The sequence below is a fragment of the Zalophus californianus genome, chromosome 12, assembly GCF_009762305.2.
Source record: "Zalophus californianus isolate mZalCal1 chromosome 12, mZalCal1.pri.v2, whole genome shotgun sequence".
Classification (NCBI taxonomy): Eukaryota; Metazoa; Chordata; class Mammalia; order Carnivora; family Otariidae; genus Zalophus; species Zalophus californianus.
In genome coordinates, this window is record NC_045606.1 from 104,063,010 (window position 1) to 104,069,934 (window position 6,925).

The following is a 6,925-nucleotide window of genomic DNA, read 5'->3' on the forward strand; positions in this document are numbered from 1 at the left end:
AGCTCCTTTAGGTGTAGGGTTAGGTTGTGTATTTGAGACCTTTCTTGTTTCTTGAGAAAGGCTTGTATTGCTATATACTTTCCTCTCAGGACTGCCTTTGCTGTATCCCAAAGATTTTGGACAGTTGTGTTTTCATTTTCATTGGTTTCCATGAATTTTTTTAATTCTTCTTTAATTTCCTGGTTGACCCATTCATTCTTTAGTAGGATGCTCTTTAGCCTCCATGGATTTGAGTTCTTTCCAACTTTCCTCTTGTGATTGAGTTCTAGTTTCAAAGCATTGTGGTCTGAAAATATGCAGGGAATAATCCCAATCTTTTGGTACCAGTTGAGACCTGATTTGTGACCTAGGATGTGGTCAATTCTGGAGAATGTTCCCTGGGCACTAGAGAAGAATGTGTATTCTGTTGCTTTGGGATGGAATGTTCTGAATATGTCCGTGAAGTCCATTTGGTCCAGTGTGTCATTGAAAGTCTTTATTTCCTTGTTGATCTTTTGCTTAGATGATCTGTCCATTTCAGTCAGGGGGGTGTTAAAGTCCCCCACTATTATTGTATTGTTGTCAACATGTTTCTTTGCTTTCATTATTAATTGCCTTATATAATTGGCTGCTCCCATGTTCGGGGCATAGATATTTACAATTGTTAGATCTTCTTGTTGGATAGACCCTTTAAGTAGGATATAGTGTCCTTCCTCATCTCTTATTACAGTCTTTGTTTTAAAATCTAATTTGTCTGATATAAGGATTGCCACCCCAGCTCTCTTTTGGTGTCCATTAGCAAGGTAAATGGTTTTCCACCCCCTCACTTTCAATGTGGGGGTGTCTTTGAGTCTAAAATGAGTCTCTTGCAGACAGCATATTGACGGGTCTTGTTTTTTAATCCAATCTGATAGCCTGTGTCTTTTGATTGGGGCATTTAGCCCATTTACATTCAGGGTAACTATTGAAAGGTATGAATTTAGTGCCATTGTATTGCCTGTAAGGTGACTGTGACTGTATATTGTCTGTGTTCCTTTCTGATCTGTGCTGCTTTTAGGCTCTCTTTTTGCTTAGAGGACCTCTTTCAATATTTCTCGTAGGGCTGGTTTTGTGTTTGCAAATTCCTTTAGTTTTTGTTTGTCCTGGAAGCTTTTTATCTCTCCTTCTATTTTCAATGATAGCCTAGCTGGATATAGTATTCTTGGCTGCATATTTTTCTCGTTTAGTGCTCTGAAGATATCATGCCAGTCCTTTCTGGCCTGCCAGGTCTCTGTGGATAGGTCTGTTGCCAATCTAATGTTTCTACCATTGTAGGTTACAGATCTCTTCTCCCGAGCTGCTTTCAGGATTTTCTCTTTGTCTCTGAGACTCGTAAGTTTTACTATTAGATGTTGGGGTGTTGACCTATTTTTATTGATTTTGAGAGGGGTTCTCTGTGCCTCTTGGATTTTGATGCCTGTTTCCTTCCCCACATTAGGGAAGTTCTCTTCTATTATTTGCTCCAATATACCTTCTGCCCCTCTCTCTCTTTGTTCTTCTTCTGGGATCCCAATTATTCTAATGTTGTTTCATCTTATCGTATCACTTATCTCTCGAATTCTGCCCTCGTGATGCTGTAGTTGTTTGTCTCTCTTTTTCTCAGCCTCTTTATTTTCCATCATTTGGTCTTCTATATCGCTGATTCTTTCTTCTGCCTCATTTATCCTAGCAGTTAGGGCCCCCATTTTTGATTGCACCTCATTAATAGCCTTTTTGATTTCGACTTGGTTAGATTTTAGTTCTTTTATTTCTCCAGAAAGGGTTTCTCTAATAACTTCCACACTTTTTTTCAAGCCCAGCTAGTATCTTTAAAATCATGATTCTGAACTCTAGATCCGACATCGTACTAATGTCAGTATTGAGTAGGTCCCTGGCAGATGGTACTACCTCTTGTTCTTTTTGCTGAGGTGATTTTTTTTTGTCTTGTCATTTTGTCCAGAGGAGAACAGATGAATGAGAGAACAGAATGCTAACAGGTTAACAACATCTCCAGCAAATATACTCTATACAAATCAGAAAAGACCTGAAACCAGGGGACAAGAAAGGGAAAGAAAGAAGAGAAAAAAAAAAAAAGGAAAAAGAAAAAGATAAAAACAAACAAAAACAGAACAAAACAAAAAAAAACAGAATATGATCAGGCTAGTGCATAGATCAATGCCACACACTAGCTTTTGGGCATATTTTGGTGTGTTAGAAGAAAGTGCCTGCTAAAATTTTAAAGGAAGAAAGACTTATATATGTACAAAATAAGGGTTGATACAATGAAGGGATGGCAGATGATTGTAAAGATGAAAATTATAAAAGATTTTATAAAAGGTATTGATAAGAAGTTGTTTTTAAAAAGAAAGAAGATTTAAAAAGAAAAAGAAAAAAAGAAAAAAAAGGGAGAGAATGTGATCAGGCAGGAGACTAGAACAAAGCCATACACTAGTGATTTAGGGTATATTTTGATCTGTTAGAAGAAATTGTATCTCAAAATTTTAAAGAGAGAACAACTTATATATATGCCAAAAATAAGGGTAACTACTATGAAGGGATAAAAATATGACTCTAAAAATGAAAAATAAAAAAATGTTTTTTTTAAAAAAGGGATTGATAAGATGTTTGAAAAAGGGAAAAAGAAAAATTCAAAAAAAAGAGTTAAAAAAATTAACTTTGAAAAACTAATGAATTATGGTAAAAAAAAGTCATGAATTCTATGTGCAGTATTCCCCTAGCGCTGGAGTTCTCCCGTTCTCCTTGATCGATAAACTTGGTCTTGGCTGGCTGTTCCTGCTGATCTTCTGGGGGAGGGGCCTGTTGCCGTGGTTCCCAAATGTCTTTGCCGGAGGCGGAATTGCCCCGCCCTTGTCGTTCCGGGCTAAGCAAGCTGCTCGGGTTTGCTCTCAGGAGCTTTTCTTCCCTGCAAGCTCCCGGCACAGCTTTGGAGGCAAGGGTGAAAATGGTGGCCCCCCAATCTCCACCCCGAGGAGCTGAGAACTCGGGGCCCCGCTCCTCAGTGCGCCCCCAGAGAAAAGCAGTCAGTCACTCCCGTGTCCCCGGTCTCCGGCCGCACTCCGTGCTCACCCGGCCTGTGACCGAGCATTTCTATCTCTGGCATCCGACCCCGTGCGGAGTCTCCAAACCCAGCAGATCCCTGCAGTGCGCTCCCGCGCCGCTCCTCCCGGGGGAGGAAGGGGAGTCTCCCCGGATCTGCTGCTCGTTGGGTCCCTGCTGCAGGAGCAGTGGCCCGACTGGGCCGCGGACCACAGTTTATGGCCACCCCGAGCTGAGAGCCCGCGCCTCGGCTCCGTCTCTGCAGCCGGCTTCCCCGCTCCGATCCCTGGGAGCTCTGCCGCACTCAGGCACCCCCGGTCTTTCTGTGACCCCGAGGGTCCTGAGAGCACACTGTCCCGCGAGGGTTCCACCCCCCGCTTAGCCACTGGAGCGACGTCCCTCCGCGGAGCCGACTTCTAAAAGGTCCGATTTTGTGCTCCGCGGCTCTAGCACTTGCCAGAAGCGGCCGAGGGAGGCCCCTCCCCCGCCGTCTATCCTCCCGAATATCGCCTCGGATTCACTTCTCTGCACGTTCTACCTTCCAGTAAGTGGTCGCTTTTCTGTTCAGAGAGTTGTTGCTACTCTCTTCTTCGATCTCCTGTTGAGTTCGTAGGTGTTCAGAATGGTTTGATCCCTATCCAGCTGAATTCCTGAGACCAGACGAAATCCAGGTCTCCTGCTCCTCCGCCATCTTGCTCCGCCCCGAGGCTGAACCATCTTGACAGCACACTGCCTTTACATTTTAATGTTTGCACACACATGCACATACACCGCCTTAGTTATGGATGCATAGAATGTTCTAGTAAAAAGAGTAACACAGTAAAGATGACTCTTGGACATATTCAAGGGAGCAACTGAGTAGACAAGTCTTGCTCTTCCTGTGTCTTGCTCTTAAAAGGACAAAGTGAGTATTTTGAATCAAACATATTGTCCCATTTCATCTGCAAAAATCTCACATCTGAAACCCATTAACAAAAACATTTAGAGCAATGCTATGGAAATAGGAATATTTTAAATAAAGTAGCAAGCTGTGTAAGCTGTCATACAGTTTTCATTATCCAAAATAGCGTCTAGAGTGTATGACCAGGAGGTCACAGAAGAGTTCCAAGGTGTCCCATAACACTCCTGAAGGAATGGTCTAAGAGAGTGGCTCTCCAGGTGTGGTCCTGAGCAGGCCTGTCAGCGTCTTCTGGGACTTCTAGGTCCTCAGATGCCAGGGTCCCAGCACAGAGCCCTGGCTGGACGGGCTGAGGGGGGCTCGGCAGAGCCTGCATGCCCCCCTCCCCTCCAGCGGAGCTCCCGCACAGACCTACCTGATACAAATGAGGTTCCTGGCTTTCTGTCTGGGGCAGGTGCAAGACAGACACTCCTATGTTTCATGTGCCTGTGGCTTATGCCCTCCATTTCACTGGCTTTTATGATCAACTATTTTCACCCCCCACGAAAACCACAGGCTCCTCTTTGGTTAGGATCCTTGTGCAGATCAGTGACAGAATCGTTAGTAACCAAGTCAAGCTAAAATAATGTTCTATGAACACGATTTATTATCATCGGTATTGCGTGTTGTAAAGCCAAGTAAGTATATGACAAATACAGTTACAAAATGTGCCTCACTCCATACCAAGAGTTGAATATTAAAGATCTAATAATCAAAAGCACTTGGAAGATTCTCAGGGTTCCCCAGTAGATGGGGGCATAGTTGGATGTGCCAGTAACTGGACACCTACTCCCAGGTCACTGCAAGGTAGGCCGGGGTCCCTGGGGAGCATGCAAAGAATGCCGAGTCCTGGGCCCCACCCCAGACCCAGGCATCAGAATCTATACTTGAGCAGGATCCCCTTGGAATCTGGATTCACATTAAAGTTTGAGAAGTAATGCATTAGATGGGATTTGATAAACATTTGGTGAAAATGCTCTATTTCCGACTCTTTTGCCTTTTTCATGCAACGAAAACCCAACTGCTGGCCAAAGAGGCATATTATCCACAAGAGCAATATTAAGCAATTATTGAATGCTTTCTGTAAGTATGGCCTTGGAGTAGGCTTTTTTTTTTAAGATTTTTTAAATTTATCTTTTTGAGAGACAGAGAGAGCACAAGCAAGGGGAGAGGCAGAGGGAGAAGCAGACTCCCCACTGAGCCAGGAACCCAACACGGGGCTCCATCCCAGGACCTGAGCTGAAGGCAGACGCTTAACCGACTGAGCCACCCAGGCGCCCCAGCTTTTTTTTTTTAAGAGGACCTCATTTTATCCTTTGTAAGTAGACCGATTTAAATTAAGTAATAATGGGGCTACTTGTTCACACTGGGAAGGAAATTTTGAAAAGTTTCTTGAAGGGGCCTTCACCAAATTTCGTTATATTAAAGGGAATTTGGAAATTTAGGAACCAGCAGAAAGGGAGATTTTGAAGGTACGAGGAAAGGGGGTGCTAGAGAAACAGGGCATCTCAAGGTAGGTGGGATGGACACCACAACCGCTCCCCCCACCCCAGACTCTCACGTGAGGAGAAAGGCTGAGTGGGGAAGCAGGAAAATGGAGACGATGTTGTGTGGCCTATGACAGCCAGCGAACAGCAGAGCCTTTACCTGAGACGTGGGAAGCCAACCATTTTGGTTAATTCAGCAGATGCCGGGACTGAAGGGGGTGGGGGCGAGGCGGGGCGGAGGGCCACCCAGCAGTGGGGGCTGAGCTGTCCCCGGGAACAGGAGTCTGGAGAAAATCTTTGATGTGGCCATGCTTCCCGAAGATGCAAATCCATATTCAACGTTGAAAGGACCCAAACCAGTCGTGCTTAGCAGCCCTGCATTCTCTGCTGGGAGGGGTTGCACCTACTCATAGGAAGCACATCTTTGATATTGTCTTCATGAGAAAAACACCCTCACCATCTGCCACATTATTAATCGCTTTCCTAGGGGCTGGCCTATTATTCTGACGCCGCTAATACCTTCATCTTTTCATTGGCTTGTACTTGCTGGTTTTCGTTTTTGGCATAACTCCTACAACATGAGCCCCATCCTTAGCACCCTGCTGGTGGATCAGAGACGTGTGTATCCCTGGTTTGAGAATAAAATTTATCACCTACATTTATTTACAAACATGTATTTCCACAGGTGGAAACAAAAATTATCAAGGTCAAAACCAATTCTCAAAAGTGCAATCATTGCCCTCCAAGTTCATTTGCCCAAATACCTTTAGTGCAGCAAACCGTCAACTGTCTCACACATTGAAGAGTGTTCGGGTTTTTTTTTAAGAGTGTTCGTTTTTTAAAAGATCAATAAAAGCCTCTTTTCCATTATTTTAAAAACCTATTTTCATTATTATAATATCAAAATTAATATACTTCCCTGGTTTCTTTGTTAATAGTAATAAACTCACCATTGGGGAGTATGAATTATTACCCAAAGTATATAAAAACACTAATTCAAAGGGACACATGCACCCTGATGTTTATTGCAGCAAAATCTAAATAGCCAAGTTTTGGAAACACCCCAAATCTCCATCAACTGATGAATGGATAAAGAAGATGTGGGGAATATATATATATATATGTATGTATAATGGAATATTACTCAGCGATAAAAAAGAATGAAATCTTTCCATTTGCAATGATGTGGATGGAGCTAGAGAGTATCATGCTAAGTGAAATAAGTAGTCAGAGAAAGACAAATACCATATGATTTCACTTATGTGGAATTTAACAAACAAAACAAACGAGCAAAGGGAAAAAGAGACAGACAAAAAACCAGAGTCTGAACTACAGAGAACACACTGACGGCCACCAGGGGGTGGGTGGGGGAAACAGGTGATGGGGATTAAGGAGGGCACTTGTCACAATGAGGTGATATACAGAAGTGCTGAATCACTATACCATA